Below are 18,755 nucleotides of genomic sequence, written 5' to 3' on the forward strand. Positions count from 1 at the left end.
ATATTGAATTATTTGGCTGCATAGCTTCAAGATTGTGTATAATTTTTTCTATTTATTTTATTTATTTTTATTGAGGTATAATTGACATACAACATTATTTTAGTTTCAGATGTACAACATAGTGATTCCACATTTGTGTATAATGAGAAATGATCACCACATATAGTTACATAATTTTTGTTGTGATGAGAACTTTTAAGATTTGCTCTCTTAGCAACTTTCAAATATACAACACAGTATTGTTAACTATAGTCTCCATGCTGCTCACTACATCCCAGGACGTCTTCATCTTATAACTGGAAGTTTGTACCTTTTGACGCCCTTCAACCATTTTGCCCACTCCCTGACCTCTTGTAACCACCAATCTGTTCTCTGTATCTATTAGCTTGTTTGGTTTTTCTTTCTAGATTCTACATACAAGTGAAATCACAGAGTATTTCTCTTTCTCTGTCTGACACATTTCACTCAGCATAATGCCCTCAAGGTCCATCCATGTTGCTGCAAATGGCAAGATTTCCTTCTCCTTTTTGGCTGCATAATATTCTACTGTATTTCTACACCAAATTTTCTTTATCCATTTATCCATTAATGGATACTTAGGTTGTTTCCATGTCTTGTCTACTGTAAATAATGCTGCAGTGCACGTGGGGGTGAATATATCTTTTCAAGTTAGTGTTTTCGTTTTTTAAACCTACACACACGCATCTCTATGTTAAGTGATTTTTAGCTGCTTTATTAGATTATAACTTACATACCATAAAACACTCTGACTTAGATACTGTGATGGCTAGTACTATTTGTCAACATGACTACGCCACAGCACCCAGATTTTGCAAACACTGCTCTGGATGTCACTGTGAAGGTATTTTATTAGATGTGACTAACATTTAAATCAGCAGACATTGAGTGAAGCAGGTTGCCCTCCATAGTGTGGACAAGCCTCATTCAATCAGCAAACTCTGAGGCCCTGAAGAAGAAGGAATTCTGTCTCCGGGCTAGCTTCAGACTCAAGACTGCACATTAACTCCTACAGGAATTTCCAACCTGCCTGCCCCCATACTCACATGAGCCAATTTCTTAAACTAAACCTTGATAGATAAGTAGATAGATGGATGGATATAGGCATAAAGATAGACATATCAAGAGATAGATAGATAGATACATATAGGCAGATCTATATAGAGGTATACATCTATATGTGTCTATATATGTATAGATATATAGACAGATGTTAGAGACTGATTAATAAAAGTAGCTAAAATGCCCTTTTTATCCATGGCATTTGCATCACGTGTGTTTTGTCTCTGTTAATGTCACAGGGTTGAATCTTTGAAGTTGGTACATTAAAATATTATTTGAACCAAACCTGCAGGAATTCAACTGTTCTAAATAATGCAGCCAAGAAAATGTATACTTTTGGTAAGTTTTCCTCTTTTAAATAGTAGGAATAGGAAGTGTCAGTGGCAAATGAAATTTGAGAATTCATTTTTATTTTTCAGGGTTTGTGACGTTATCACTCTATTTTTTTTTAGAAAATATATGAAGATGTAAATTTCTCTCCTTTTCAAGAATTTTCCAGAGCATTGCACCATTATCTGGGCTTAAATTAAAGAATGAATATTGTTGGGGATGGCCCAGGGGCATAGTGGTGTGTTTGTGCGCTCCGCTTCAGTGGCCCAGGATTTGCAGATTTGGATCCTGGGCACAGACCTACACACCACTCATCAAGCCATGCTGTGGTGGCATCCCACATAGAAAATAGAGTAATATTGGCACAGATGTTAGCTCAGGGCCAATATTTCTCTTTTGAGGAAGACTGGCAATGGATGTTAGCTCAGGGCCAATCTTCCTCACCAAAAAAAAGAAAGAAAGAAAAATGAATATTGTGAAGAGTGATATCTTTAGATTCTGTTAACTTAGCCATAACTAATTATCAATTATATTCACTTTTTGTGTGTGTGTGACAGGAAAAGATTCTCTCTGAGCTAAAATGTGTTTCCAATCTTACTTTATTTTCTTCTTCTTTTCCTCCCCAAAGCCCCAGTACATGGTTGTATATCCTAGCTGTAAGTCCTTCTACCTCTTCTATGTAAGCCACCACCATGGCATAGCTGCTGACAGATGGGTGGTGTGGTTCCACCCCCAGGAACCCAACCTGGGCTGCGGAAGTGGAGCACACTGGACTTTAACCACTAGGCCATCAGGGCTGGCTCTATATTCATTTTTTAAAGGACGACATAGGTCAAATATGAGCCCCTTTTGAAGTAACTAGGTTGATAAAATTAAATATGATACATTGTTCTCAACTGTATGTGGTCATTTAAATACCCCAGGACATGCTGATGAATGCTTCTCATACAATTAAGCATCTCCAGGTTCCATAGCAAATCCCAAATCCTTTTTAGGACGGTGATGCTCTAGGCTGACCCCTGGTGTTACTGGCTCACACTCCTTCCAGAGACCCTATTATTTCTGGAGGTTCTTTAACCTTCAAGATGTTTGTTACTCGTGTAAGCTCACCAAGCCTTAGAGGTTTTCACCGCCTCTGGAAACTGAAATTGAAAAGATAAGAATTACTGGAGCTGCAGAAAAAATCTCTCATGGTAATAAAAATAGACTTAGTACCAGATTTTACTAAAGCTGCCTAAAGAATAGGCTCAAATAGAAATCAATGTTTGTACTTAAATTCCAGCAAGGAAAGGCATTGACTTTGCCTAGAAATGGATATATTTCTATATCATAAGGGCACAGCAAGATTCAATAATTTAGAGGGGTCTGGGTTAGTATTGAAATGTAACATTAAAAAATCCAATTTTGAAAAACTTCTGCACTGTCCGATCACTTTAAGATTCCTGAAGAAAATGATACATTCCTATGAATTTTCTTGATTCCACTAATTAGCCAAAAGTCACCAAAATCATTATTTTGGCAATGCTCCCCAAGACCTGTAACTAATCCAGAATTTATTCAATAATTGGGGTTTCTCTTTCTTAGGTCATTGCATTTAATTCAGCATAATAAATAAATCTCTAAATGTCCCCATAAAGGACAAGACAGACAACCATTATTTTTAAAGAATTCCACTTGCTCTCACGTCTTGTGGAAAGTATGCTAAACCCTAATTGGGGAAGTTTTAACCTTCTTAAGGAAAAAATAATCAGCCATTTGACTAAATAAGTGAATAAATGTCAAAGTTGAGATAGGATTCCTGTTGCCTCGTATTTTTGGAGATTGTGGTTTTACGAATATTCTGGTTAATCTTTCTTCTATAAATACGACCAATTTTTTATATAATGGTAACTTACGATACACTTGAGTAGAACTATATGGAGTTTAAATGTTTCTTTCTTTGATGTACAAGGCACTTACAAATAAAAATATCCGTAAATATGAATTATCACTGAATCTTAGACACAAAAGTGCCCATTTCTTAAATTGTATATTAGTGTTAAAGGCTTCTTGGAGATCATGCAGTGTAAGACCCACAGTTTATGGACAAGCAAACTGAGTGGACAGGACATTTTAAGAGGCCTGCCTGGATTTTAAAGTGAGAGCCCAGACACAGCTCTGTTAGGGCAGTGTTCCCTCAGACGTCTCTGCTGTCCACTGAGAGACTGTGTTTTATCTTATTGGGTTGAAGCATTGGCGAGTTAAAAAAGTCCAACCTTTTTTTTTGCAATATGCAGAATTAAATGGCTATATCATTCTGGCAAAACACACACCCACGTGCGCACACACAAACACAGTATTATCTCTTCAATTTACCTAGAATAACAGATGCTTTAAATTAGAGATCCCATATAGAGGCTATCATTCAACTATTTATCAAGTAACTCTAACAAAAGGAATGTTGGTTTTAAGACTGAAATGATATTGGTGTAGAAATAATTTCTAAGGTTCCATCTAAAGTCCTCGGATGTAATATCAATTCATATTTCTTTACATTAGGCATTCAAAGATTTAACCCGTTCATCTTAAGAGTGTCTCTCAGGCTGACTGCAAAATAGGGTTTCAGAGCTTTAACATAAACTCCTATTATACAGACATTCTCAGCACTACTTTTCTTGCTCTGTTCCATGAGGTACGATTCCCCTCTTGCTTTTCTCAATTGTCAAGTCATTACCAAAAAAAAGTAACGTGAGAAAACTAAATGTCTGCGAACCACGCAGCAATTTAGTGTGCCATGTAATTGCCTGATAATAACAGTAGAAGTGGTTTTCATTTCAGCATTGATGAACTCCAATATCAATGGGCCGTATTTCTGTCATTTCTTGATTTATATTCTATAACATCCTAATTTATTTTATTACTGAATTTCTATTATTTTATTAACTACTGTGGTTCCGTTTAAAGTTCTGTATGCTCATTAGATGCTGTGATGAGAAATTCCCCCACAGTAAGGGATGTGCTGGGGCCAGCTTTCTGCAAACCTAAGGCAGTGGTGCTCATTACGTTCAGTATGATCAGATTACGTACTGGAGATTGCCTCCGTGTTGGCTGGTCATAAAGAATTCTTCCAAGAGCAACAGATATCCTTTTGCTCGTGAAAGATACTTCTTGCACCTTCCTTTGAGCTGAAATATAATGACTGTTTTAAAGCCAAATGTCTATTTTTTTCTAGACAGTTTAATATTTGTTATTCTCATTTAGAAGAGGCTTGCAAAATACAATTTGGTGACCCAAATCCTTAAGATTATGCGTCAATGTAATATTGCAATTCCATTAGAAAATTTGTGAGGTAGTCACATATATTGAACTAATTTCTTAAGAGAGTATAAACCTAATAGCAAATTTCATGGAATCTCTTTCAAGTCTCCTAACAGTCCTTGAACATAGGTCCCCTCACGCCCCCGAGAATGCTTGTAACTGGGACAGAAGGAAAGTCCCCGAAGACAGACCTGTTCTAAATGGCAGAGTGTGTGCCTCATTCTTCTAACTGCATTTTTTGCTCTACATTTTGAGAATAATTAAATGTGGCAAGTTTGCCCAGTAGAGTTGCCTTAAGTTTTATGGAAGTAAAACACTTACACATACAATTAGTTCATAAAAATAACTATGAAATAGATGACACTGCTTAGGACTGGTCTTCTGGAATGCAAAATCTACCAATTTCTGCTCGCTGCCACTCACCTCGGTTTTTCAAGAGAAGTGGCATTTATTTCTAATGACGAAATGACCATGCATCCTGGTTTGTCTGGAACAGCCTCAGTTAATGGATGTTGTCCCAGTATTTTGTCCAATTTATCATGTCAGAAATCTTCAAAAGGGCTCCAAGACATGCTGTGCTCACGCATCCCTCCCTGCTTGCGAGGCACTTCTGCTGAGCAGAGCAGAGTCATGGCTGTTGGTGGGAATGCACACCTAGTGGCTTTAAAAGGAGTAAAAGCTGCTCACGCTCAGTCTGGGCTTAGCATTCATGAGTATTCTCACCGAAGAACAACGTCCACTGTTGTCTGAATGGTGTCACTTATGGGCATTCCCATGACGTCCTGTCCTCTGATACCTTCCTCCCAGAGGTTGACAGTTGTGACCCACTGATTCACCCCTCTCTATCAGGCAATCCCCCCCCAGGCAGCTCTTGTAATCCAAGTCAATGAACACTTAACGGGACTTCTGAAGTCTCTACCTGGCTCTGGGAACACAGATAACAAATTCAGAGGTCACTGCTTCCACAGAACCCAGGGACACACTGGTAAGGCACAAATATATGCCGATAAGCACTTGGAGCATCTTGAAAGTATAACACACCTTCCTGGGCACAAACCACAGAGATTCTGAACTATCATGTATGTTTTCATGCCTAGCATTTTCTGTTGTTCTCAAGTAAGCCAAAGTGATGCTGAAGCTGATGGTACCAGGACCACAGTTAGAGAACGTTGCCCTGGGTGGTAGAGAGTCAGGCAAGATTTTATATCGATGTTTAAAAGTGTGTGTAGAAAAATTCCTCTCTGTTAGCGATGGCTAACAAACCCTTTGGACCCTAAGGCTTTGTGGCACATGGACCATCCCCCCCTTTCCGGTGAGTGGAGAGCCCACTTAGAACAGGACAAGTACAGTTGTAGGTGATGAGAGCTGACCAAGTTGTGCTCTACATTACTGAGTGGCTTCCACCAAACAGCCATCCTGACTCTCTTAGAGAGGCTCATTCTTCCTTTAGTTTTGTGTACTGCTTTGCAAATCTGTGCACATTTTATAAAAACACCAAAGATATTTTCCTTTGCCTTCAATTGCATCATCTGATCACAAAGAGCTAAAATCAACATCAAAAAATTAGAACATGGAATAAAATGAGTATGAAGCTAATTGTAGGGTATTTGAAACTCAAGCTTTTATTTACAAACTGTGAAGGAGCAATACTTTTACACGTATTTGACCATTGAATTAAAGAGGCAAACGAGAGAAAGATTTCATTCTTCAGTCTTTTGAGACATGTCAGCGAAATCCCCTGACAGGCGTGCAGGTTTATGAATACGAAATAGCTTTTCATCATGGTGTCGGGCGTTTCTCCGGCTTCCGCATTTCAGGGCCGTTCTGGATAAAACAGGATGCCGTTTCTAGGAATGCATATAAGTTTTGCTACTGGATGTCAGCTGAAAATAAACAAAAGGAAAACTTTACTGGTATGTGAGGTGCACTTTAAGTATAAAAATCTTAAATATAAAATACAAAATGGTGATGTTCAAATGGATATGTGAAATAAACATTTTACTAAAGGATTTCTCTAAACATGCTGAAAATAAGTTCGAGACTTTTTTTTTTTTAGATTCTAAGTTTGAGATTCTTTGCTTTAAATTTTCCTACGCATAGAAATCAACACAACATTTTCCCTAGGTTCAGCGTGAATTACCAAGAAGAGATCTTTGGGGCAGAACGGAAGTTTTCCAGAACTGTTTAGAAGGCGAGAGGGGCAAATGAGAAAGGCAGGTGCATGCATAGGTGCAAAGGCAGGGGATAGGGGAGTGTTTTTTCTTCGATTTCTTTCATTTTTCTTTGCCTTTCTGCCATCATTGATTTCCACTGGGATTCTCCTTTTAGATCATGTGTTTTGTAGTAAAAAATTACGTTCCAGTAGTAAGGACTCTTTGAGCTTTTAAATGCTTGAATGTTGTGGGTCGGTGAGCCGAGTCGTCGAAAGAAAGATTTCTTGGACTCTCAAGGTCTGTCAGTGGTGCTCTTTTATTTAGAGAACAGTACAGAATAGCATGGTGACAGGACCCATGGGCAGGAAGAGCTGCAGGCATGCGGACAGGACCCACGGGCAGGAAGAGCTGCAGGCGTGGGGACAGGACCCATGGGCAGGAAGAGCTGCAGGCATGGGGACAGGACCCATGGGCAGGAAGAGCTGCAGGCATGGGGACAGGACCCATGGGCAGGAAGAGCTGCAGGCATGCGGACAGGACCCATGGGCAGGAAGAGCTGCAGGCATGGGGACAGGACCCATGGGCAGGAAGAGCTGCAGGCGTGGGGACAGGACCCATGGGCAGGAAGAGCTGCAGGCATGGGGACAGGACCCATGGGCAGGAAGAGCTGCAGGCATGGGGACAGGACCCATGGGCAGGAAGAGCTGCAGGCATGCGGACAGGACCCATGGGCAGGAAGAGCTCCTGCTGCTGCTGCATGGGGACAGGGCCCATGGGCAGTCAGAGCTGGTGCGTGGGGACAGGACCCATGGGCAGTCAGAGCTCCTGCTGCTCCCCGAGTTGAGGGTTAGGGCTAATTTTATAAGGCAGGGGTACGTGACTTATTTTTACTGGAAAAAGAAAAGATGATGTAAAAAGTCATTAAATGATTTCAGTGCAGATGGGTTATTGTGCGGTCATATAACTTTAGATACGAATCTGGCCATATAGATCGACATGCAGGTGAGGATGCCCTGGGCTTCTCTCCCTGGGGCAGTCCTAATTCATACCATAAAAAAAGTCCACTGGGTCATATAGTTTGGCATGTAGGCCAGGTCACCTTGGGCTTCTCTAGCTGGGGCAGCCTTAATCCACATCAAAGTTACTCATGTGCTGTATTTGTTTGGAAGTGATAGATTGTGTGATTAAATTAGAACGAATAGCCGTATCTCCCTCATCATGAACGTCGTTCATTGTTCATAACTCGTAATTTATTTTCCTATTTATATTGGTTTGCCTCTTTAATGTTCAGTTTCCTGACTGTATTCTTCTGCTCCATTTATTTCATACTTTCAATGATCAATTCTACAACAGATACGATTTAACAACATAGACCTTTAAGCTGATCGAAATGATATCATACACAGGAAAAGCTATCTAATTGGGATTGCTTTTAATAAGTATATCTATTTGAAAATATACGTGTTAAAAAGTGAAAAGTACAAAACTATGAATGTGGAATATCCTGGAAAATGGGACTGTGAGTGACGTAAATGCACTTCTTCATTTTTTTATAATACTCAATTTTCCCAGAATGTTCAGTTCAAATAATATTTATAATCAAAATTGATTTTTTTTCATATGAATAAAGCATATTAGCCTTCTGTTCCCAAAAACTATGAATTTCCCAATGGCTGAGGACCAGTGCTCAGGGCGAGATCACTCTGTTCCGTGGAATGTGATGAGGATTTTTAGGCTGCTTAATTTTAAAATGGCTTATGATGAGAATTTTTAGGCTGGTTAGTTTTAAAACTACAGATGAGATTCAGGCTCCAAGGAGTGGAATTTGTTTGCCCCTTTGTTGGGAAACATTTACATTTCTAAGGGAAACCTCTATCTGTGAAGATGCCTCCCTCTCTGTGCCAGGAAGAAGGGGGGATGGTCTTATCTCTAGAAGCTCTCAATCAATGCCAGAGGCAAGAACTTAAGTTGGTTACTGTCTGGCAACCTCATGTCACTGACCCCCACCCCCCCACACACAAATCCTCCTTTGTCTTTAGCCGAGGATAAAATTCAAGCGGTGACTTCTGCCATTTACTCAATCCGGTTTGATTCTTATCTAAAAGTTGTGGGACCGCCAAATGGCCAGACCAAAGGGGCACTGATACCATTTTAACTTTTTTACATATTCTTTGTCTTGTAAAGAGATGACTCACATACCTATGCCTTAAATTTAGTCCTAACCCTCAACTCAGGGCAGCAGCAGGAGCTCTGACTGCCCGTGGGTCCTGTCCCCACACACCAGCTCTGCCTGCCCATGGGCTCTGTCCCCATGCCAGCGGGGGCAGCAGAAGCGGCGGCAGCAGAAGCTCTGACTTCCCATGGGTCCTGTCCCCATGCTATTCTATACTATTCTCTAAATAAAAGAGCACTACTGCCAGATCTTAAGAGTCTAAAGAAATCTTTCTTTCGACTCCTCGGCTCACCGACCCCGCATCAGAATGGACGTGGCTATTCTGTCACACGGTGGCTGCACCGCCGGAATCCTCTGCTCTGTGGATGTCACGGGGGAGCAGAGAGGGAGGAGGCCCCCCTGCCCTCTCACCCCTGCTCTGCAATGCCACGCGTGGTGTCTGCAAGGGGCTTGTGGCTTGTCTCCTGGAATACGACCTCACGTACTCCCCTACAGGCACTTTTGGAGTGGCTTTTGAAAAGGGCCAATGCCACTCCCATCCCTTCAGCGGCCTTCTTCCCCTCATTTTCCAAAGCCTGCGCCAGGTTTTCCTGTCTTCCTGCTCTGATCTCTGCCTTCTTAGAATCATGGGGTGTGTGTGTGTGTGTTTTGGGAGGAGGGGGCATCTTGGAAAGAAGAAGGTGAGAGGACATAACAGATTGCACCCCACACAGAGGAGAGACAGCATCACAGAGTAGGTGAAGATGAGTGGCACAGATAGCTCAGCATTTGGACTGAGATACAGGACGAAGGAAACCATCCTGGCTTCATCCTCTGTGTACCAGAGAAGGTGATTTATAGGACATAGAAAAAGAAATAAGAAAGTAGGAGTTTGCTTCCATATCCTGGGCCTGCCTAGTTCCAGTCGTTGGGGAACCCACGCTAGGCTGTTGCTGTGCAATACCGTACGCCCTAGTCATGTGGCTAGTTAATTTTTAAAGACCTTATTGGGCCCTAGTCATGTGGCTAGTTAATTTTTAAAGACCTTATTGGGGTACAGTTTCCATAAGCTTCACAGGTTTAAATGCACAAGATAACACAGACATCCATCACCCCCCAAAGTGCGCTCATTTGTTGTTCTTTTTCTCTGGGTCTCATCTAGCCTTTGTTCCCTTTATCTTTTTCTGCCTTCTTCTGGAGTGCTTTTAGAATTCCCTCTCATCTCCTTTGTTGGCTTATTAGCTGTCATTGTTGATTGTGTTACTTTAGGGGTTGCCTTGGGCTTACAGCACACACCCTTAGCTTGTCACTTCAGTGACATTTTACCTTTGGTTATAAGGACCATTAAGGGGCCACTTCCATCTCTCCGCTCCTATTTGTGTGTGGTATCATCATGCATTTTATTCTAGGTGTTATAAACCCCACAATGCACTGACGTAATGTTTAAACAGTTGATTACCTTTAAAAAAAAATAAATGATAAGAAAAAGGTGTTTTGTATTTTACCCACAAAATTACCATTTCCATTGCTTTTCACCCTGTTGTGGAGTCAGGATTCCATCTGGAATCTTCTTCCTTCTTCTCGAGGGACTTCCTTTAACATTTCCCACACTGCAGAGATGCTGCTGGTGAATCCTGTCAAATTCTGTGGGTCAGAAGAAGTCTTCATTCACCCCTGTTTTTGGAGGATATTGTTGCTGAGTGAAAATGTCCAGATAGACAGTTTTACTTCCAGCACTTAACAATCACTGCTCCATTGTCCTCACTTGGGTTACATCTGGTAAGATCTGCCACCTTCCTTGTATTTGCTTCTCCACATGTCATGTCCCTTTTTCTGACATGAAATTTTAAAATTTCTCTTCATTAAAGGCTTTAATCAGTTAGCTTATGATACGGTTTTTGTGTATCCTTTTTATATATTCTTGTGCTTGGGGTTGTTGATCTTCTTGGATGTATATGTTTTATAGACTTCATCAGATCTGAAAAATTCAGGCCATTATTTCTTCAAATTCTTGTCCCTTTTCCGTGTGTTTCTCTTCTCCTTCAGGGCTGCCAATAACATATCTATTGAGTCATTTGTATTTATTTCACATCTCCACGATGAAATAATTATTTTGTTTTATTCTCTTTTCTCTTTGTCTTTTATTTCAGATAATTTTTATTGCTTTGTGTTCAATTTTACTCTTTTTGTATGCCAGACATGGCAGTTGTCCCATTCAAGGTTTGTTTTATGTTTGTTTTTTTACAGCTTTATTGAGATAGATGTTATGTACCATAACATTGACTTATTAAGAGTGTACAGGTCAGGGGCAACCCTCACAGCAATCTAATTTTCATATCCTCAAGACATTTTCATATCTTCAAGATATTTTCATATCCTCAAGAAGAAACTCCATCCCCATTAGCAGTAGCATCTGTTTCCTTTCCTCCTGCTCCCCCTCTTCCAGCCCCAGTGAAACACTGACACACTCGCTGTCTGTATGGATATGCCTGTTCTGGCTATTTCATGTAAATAGCGTAATAGAATATCTGGTATTTTGTGACTGGCTTCTTTCACTTGGCATCATGCTTTCAAGTGTTATCTATGTTGTAGCATGTAGCACTGCTTCGTTCTTTTTTATTGCCAATGGTGTGTCACAGTATAGATATACACACAGTGTTTATCCAGTGATGGTTCATGAAAGTTTAAGTTGCTTTCAGTTCTTGGGGGCTGAATAATGGTACTGTGAACATTTTTGTACAAGTTTTTGTATGAACATGTTTTCATTTCTCTTGGGTAAATACATACCTAGGAGAGGAATTGCTGGGCCATATGGTGACTCTATGTTTAGCATGTTTAGGAAATGTTATAATGGTTTCCAGTTTGGATACATTATACGTATTCTCCACATTCTCTCCAATATCTATTATTGTCTATCTTTTTAAATTCTAGTCATCTTTGTGCATGTAAAAGGGTCACAAAGATTGACTTCTATGTTTTATTCCATGAATTTTTCAGTTTTAGCTTTTACATTTAAGTCCACAGTCCAGTTGAGTTGATTTTTGTGTATGGTGTGAGTTAGGAGCCCACATGTATCCTGCATGTGGATATCCACTTCCCAGCATCATTTGTTGGAAAGGCTATTCTTTTCCCCTTGCATCGTCACAGCATCATTATAAAATATCAGCGGACTACAAGCGTGAGAGTTTGCTTCTGGACTCTCAAGATTGCCCTGAATATTTAGATCAAGGTTGGGAGTCTTGCTCTCTTAACAAGGTTAACTGTTCTGATCCATCTAAATGGGATGTATTTCCATTTATTTATATCTTCTTAAATTTCTTTTAACAATGTTTTATAATTTTCAGTGTGTAAGTCCTTCACCTTTTTGGTAAGTTTATTCTTACATAGTTTTTTGATGTTATTGTAAATGGAATTGTTTTCTTAACTTCATTTTTGGATTGTTTCTGGCTAGTGTAAGCCAGTAATTTATTGTTTTTGGTTGATCTGCCATACTGCTTAATTCATTTATTAGTTCTAACCATTTTTTCAGTGGCTTCTTTAGGATTTTCTATATACAGATCATCTCATCTTCAAACAGGTATTTTTACTTCCTCCTTTGCAATCAGGTTGTTTTTATGTATTTGTCTTTCCTAATTTCCTGCTAGAAAATCAGCGTAATGTTGAATAGAAGTAGTGAATGCAGACACTCCTGTCTTGTTGCTGAATTTAGGGATCATGCATCCAGTCTTTTACCATTAAGTATGATGTTAGCTATGGAACTTTCATAAACGTTCCTTACTATGCAGAGGAAAATATCTTCCATTAACAGTTTGTTGAGTTATTATTAATGGGTGTTAGATTTTGTCTAATTCTTGTTTTTTATACATCCATTGAGATGATGTATTTTGCTATTTATCTGTTAGTTTATCTTATTAATATTCAATTAATATACTGTCAATATGGTATAGAACATTGATTGGATTTCAGATGTTAAATCTGAACCCTGTCTTTACTTCATTCAGAAAATAATTTGAGATGGTTCATAGATGTAAACATCAAACTGACACCACAGCTCTTATAGAAGGAAACTTAAGAAGCCTAAGACAATATCTGTGGGAACTTGGGAGAGGGAAATCTTAAGGAAATGTAAGCCACAACCACAAAGAAATACTGCTATTCACTCACTAATATGGCAAAACACAACGAGTGACAATACCTACGCTGACAAGGATGTGGAACAACTGGAAGCCTTACCATTGCTAATGAGAGAGCCAAGTGGAGAACTTACTGGTAGCTTCTTATCAGTTTAAATATGTGTGTGCCTTTGGCCCAAGCAGCATCACTACTAGGTATTTAACCAAGACAAATGGGGAAAAAAAACATGTCACAAAATACTTATCCAAGAATGTTAGTAGCAGCCTTATTGATAAAAGCCTCAAACTGGAAACAACCCAAATTCCGTTAACAGTGAACTGATAAGCACCTCATGACATATTCATTCAATGGAATGCTACTCTGCAGGAAAAATGAACAAACTAAGGACACAATCCTCTGTATGATTCAAAAAAGAATACTGTGAAATCGCACTGATATGAAGTCCAACGCAGTCAAGACTTATTTATGGTGATGGATCTTAGAGAGGGGTAGCCTGTGGTGGGGGCAGGGTTTGAGCATGAAGAGGCACGAGGGAACTTTCTGGAGTGAGACAGATATGCTGTATTCTTATTTTGGGTGGCATTTTCATAGGTAATGCCATTGTCAAAAAAAAAAAAAAAACCTGGGGCCAGGTTGGTCAACATGGGGACAGCTTGGTGGTGCAATGGTTAAGTTCGCACGTTCTGCTTCAGCGGCCTGGGGTTCTCAGGTTCAAATCCTGGGTGCGGACCTATGCGCTGCTTGTCAAGCCATGCTGTGGCAGGCGTCCCACATATAAAGTAGAGGAAAATGGGCACAGATGTTAGCTCAGGGCCAATCTCCCTTAGCAAAAAGAGGAGGATTGGCAGCAGATGTTAACTCAGGCTTAATCTTCTTCAAAAAACACCTATCAATATGAATACCTAAAATCTTTTCATTTGATTGCATTTTTAATGTTATCTCAAACCCCTAAAAAAATCATAATCCCGTGTGGTGTAGGGCATGCAAGGAGATGGAGGGGTACAGAAGAAATAATACTGATAATCTTCAGGTGGGTCGATGGTTCATTGGATATCCATTATATTAGTTTTTTTCCTTTTGTTTGGTTTTAAAGTATTACATGATTGAAATGTATCTTTAAAGTACTAATCACAGATTGAGAAAAGCAAAAATGGCGGACATAACACAGACACACTGAGAGAACGGGGAACATTTGACATTTGGACTCACATTAGAATTTATATAGATAAATATTGCAAAGTGAGCTATTAATCTCATTTATTCTCTGGAAAATTAAGAATGAGAAGGTAGAAAGATCAGTTCTCTGATTTTATCTGGCTGTAATCAGCAAAGTGTATATTTGTCAGATGAACCCTAAATCCAGAACATGAAGAAATCCATCTGCAAGGGATGTTTATACTAACACGGCCAGAAATGTGAATATTTACTAATAAGGTATGAAGACAATATGTGATTAAAGACATTGTTCAAAGTCATTTAATAGTATCTTGGTGTATTTGACAATTGTGTTGTTTATTAATGATATATTTTGAAATTTGGCTTTACTTACAGCATTACAGAAACACGTAGGGCTATTGTTTTTCTATTGTGCAGATTGATCATAAGGAATAAATACCTTAGCCCATCGAGAGTCTGCTTGAATTGCAGACTTAGGATGTGTGGGTCAGAGAAGCATTTTCATTTTCTATTTTACAAGGTCCGTCGCCTTTAAGGTTGAATCTGCAAATCGAATCTGCACTTCTGGCAGTGAAAGAAAACAGCACCAAAACTAATAGGAGCTGTGGGAATATTATGTCATAAACTATTTCAAGGCGTGCTCATAAAATTGATCTTTCACAGAAACGGGATGTAAAGAGAGAATCTTCATTATCTCTTCATATAGTCTTCGTTATAATGAACAGTTATTGACTTTTGAGGAATGTAAATCATATGCACTTGCTTAATCCGTTCTTTTCTTTACCATCAATAGTGTTCCTTGTCCTTCCATGAAGAACAGAGACTTTAGAAAGTTATTTTTTCCTGTATCCTCTGATCGCTTCTTTCAAATCCCCCTGAGAAACTGACTTGTGAGTATTTCCCCAGAAATTGCTTAGGAAAATAAAGCAACAAATTGAAACAAAGCACATGTATGTCACCAAATTCACATTTCCTGCGGTCTAAATCAGACAGTATAGATTGTGATGTTTGCTCATACGTCTGCTTTCTGTCAGGTGATGAGTCACCTGAGAGAGACGTGGGAAGAGGTTTGGTGACTGGCTGAAGGAAAGCAATTTCACAGGAAGGATCTTAACCGCCGATCAGGTTGGACTGTGGCTGGCTGAGCTAGAGCTCCGGGCTGTGACGAAACACCCCTTCCCCTCAATGACTCCCCTTCTCCCCCCGAAGAATATTTAGGTCCGCTGGTATCTGTTATGCTTTCATTTCATAATTAAGAGTGAGAAGTTTAGGTTGAGGATCAAAGGCTAGAAGAGAGGCCAGTTGGTTGGTGGTGGTAGCTTTGTGCTGGGGGCTTGGCCCTCGCGTTAGGGGAGACACGGAAAGAGGGCAGACACCACAGCAAACTGTTTGGGTTTGTGGCTGTGGGATCTTTGATTGTTGGTCTTGGGAAACTAACTACGGATCTCAGCATAAACAGGGGCTCCCAGGCCCCATGCAGCATGGGGTGAGGGAAAGGCTACGCTGCCCTGCCCCTCACGTTCCAGTGCCCCGAGGGAGGGAAAATCTGGGGGACCAGGACTCTGCCCTGTTGCTGGAGACCTCATTTTGTGCATCCACGGCTCTCTGACACCTTGACGTGCTGGTGTGTGGGTGTATGGAAAGCAAATTTTTGGTAGGAAAACTGAGGGATTCTGTGTGTCAGTCTAATTTCCAGCAATTAGTGTGGAAAGATGCTCTTATAATAATTTGGGTAGAAAAAAAGAAGTCTTTTTGGAATTTGTAGTGACCATGAGGAAAGCTTTGGCACACGACGTTGAGTGTAATTCTCAGCCTCGTTTTCTCTGCTAACGCAACAGAGAGCGTCTTCACGCACGTCTCCAATGAAGGTTAACTCATTTCAGTGAGTGATTCTCCAGGGGAAGCTGTGTCCACTGAGGTGGAAGGGGCCAACAGGACTTCACTGACGGATGGGGTGCTCTTCTACAGGTCTGCAGGTGATTCCAAGGACCCCCGAAGGGGGGCCTTCAACTCCATCTAAAATCACGGCTTCACAGATATCATGTCTATGAGGAATCTCTCAAGTCAAACTCATAGAAACAGAGCAGAATGTTGGTGCCAGGGGCTGAGGGGGCAGGAAAAACAGGGAGAAGTTGGGAAAAGGTACTCTCAGGACCTAATGTAAAATGGTCACTGCAGTTGATAACACCGTGTTATGTAATGGACGCTTGCTAAGAGACCAGGACTTAAATGTTCTCAACAAAAAGAAAAAATATATATATAAACGTGTGGGGTGATGGATGTGTTAAGTAACTGGATGGGAGGAAATCCTTTTATAGTGTAGACATATATGCAATCACCATGCTGCACACTTTAAATATCTTACAATGTTACAAGTCGATTATGCCTCAATAAAGTTGAAATAAAATGAGATAAAATAAATCAACTCCAATCACTGGGTTACTGATTGACTTCTAGTTGAAGCTCGTGTTCCCAGGGGTCTATGTATTTTAAGCGCTCTATGTATTTGTGGACAATAGGTGCTGGAAGAATAAAGACATTTCAAATCCCTGAATCTTGTCAGGATCATAGGATCAGAAGAGCTCCTGTTACCGTCTATATGTAAGCCAAGTGCGTTACTTCCCCCGGGAACGCCTCCTTCTCTGTTTGTTTCCATCATCTATGAAATGCGGAACACGATTGTCTTCCTAAGCTCGTAGTTTCCCTCAGCCTCACATTGTGTAACAGATACAGCTATTCCCTGCACATGTTATAATTGTTACTTAAAGAAAATTCAAATTACTTTACTTTGCACTGGTTACACCTTTCATGAATTCATGAATTTAATTTACTGGATGAGTTTAGGCTCCCCTGTTCTGACTTATGCACTGTTTTGTTTCGTATTTTTTTTAAAGATTGGCACCTGAGCTAACATCTGTTGTCAGTCTCCTTTTTCCTTCTTCTTCTCCCCAAAGCCCCCCAGTACGCAGTTGTATATTCTAGTTGTGAGTGCCCCTGGTTGTGTCATGCACTGTTTTGAAATTAAATTTTAAAACTAATTTTTGTTTAATTTAATACATTTCTTCTATTGTTAGGTTATCCGACTTTTAGGGATGAAAAGAACATGAGAAGTAACAGAACACGCCTTCATACCCACTGTGTTCTGTTGTCTTCTTTTCCTCCCTCAGACAGAGAAACTGAGCCTCAGAAAGGAGAAGGGAATTCTCTAAGGCCACGCCCGGCATAGAACTAGATGCAGAGATTGAATCCAGGCCGTGTAGTCAAAAGGCCCAGGCTACACATCAGGATAATGGAAAGAAGTACATACTGAAACAACAGACGGTAGCCAATGGCATGAACATTTCCTCTGCTGCATTTTGTCAGGCCCGTGAGTGGCCCGTGGTTCGCACACAGAACATAGAATGATAAAGCCTCCTCTCCAATCACTGAAATGTCACGCAGAAATCAGGGCGATGTTTTGCCGTATCTGAAGTTGGAATCAATTTCCTTTGCTTTGTGGAGATGTTTTCCTTAGCACAAGAGAGGAAAATGTTTTTCAAATAGTTACTTAACCTTGTCATGCATAGTCTGCTTTTGTTTTTTTAATCAAGCTCAAAAACACCCAAATTTTAAAGTTCTTCCGTCAGCGATATTACAATCAACATGTGCAGCAATTAAAATGATCCACAGCCTCTATCTGTTCTCAATGTAATAATTGTCTGAGCTGTTGGGGGGAAATGTGTGTTTCTATAGTGATCCAGAACCTGAGAAACACAGAAGATATTTGCAAAAATATGAAATTTTTAAAATAGATCAAGAAAATAAGCTTGCCACAAGTTTATAGATAAAGAAATATATCAAGAATGCATTTTTTCCTCTGCTATTTTAGCTTTATTAATCATGGAACTCAATTTTTCAAAATTTTTTTCTGAAGAAGATTAGCCCTGAGCTAACATCTGCTGCCAATTCTCCTCTTTCTGCTGAGGAAGATTGGCCCTAAGCTAAAATCTGGCCCATCTTCCTCTATTTTATATGTGGGATGACTGCCACAGCATGGCTTGATGAGCACTATGTAGGTCCTCACCCAGGATCTGAATCTTCGAACCCTGGGCCGCTGAAGTGGAGTGTGTGAACTTAACCACTACGCCACCAGGCAGGCCTCTCAACCTTTATTTTTGAGATCAAATATTTAATCCATTTATTTATTTTTTTTGGAAACACACTAAATCTCTTAACGTATTTATTGCACACAAGATGGGTATGCTAAGAGTCATCATAGGGAGGCATGGAAACAGACGCTAATGGTGAATGAAAGATGCTTAATAGGGAGATGTGACAATCCAAGTGGGAGTTAATGAATGATGAATTCTGTTAGCCAGATGCAGGAAGAAAGGCTATTTTGAGGAGAAAGGCACCCATACTGCAAACAATTGTCAAGTGGTAAAGAGCACAGT

The sequence above is a fragment of the Equus asinus genome, chromosome 27, assembly GCF_041296235.1.
Source record: "Equus asinus isolate D_3611 breed Donkey chromosome 27, EquAss-T2T_v2, whole genome shotgun sequence".
Taxonomy (NCBI): domain Eukaryota; kingdom Metazoa; phylum Chordata; class Mammalia; order Perissodactyla; family Equidae; genus Equus; species Equus asinus.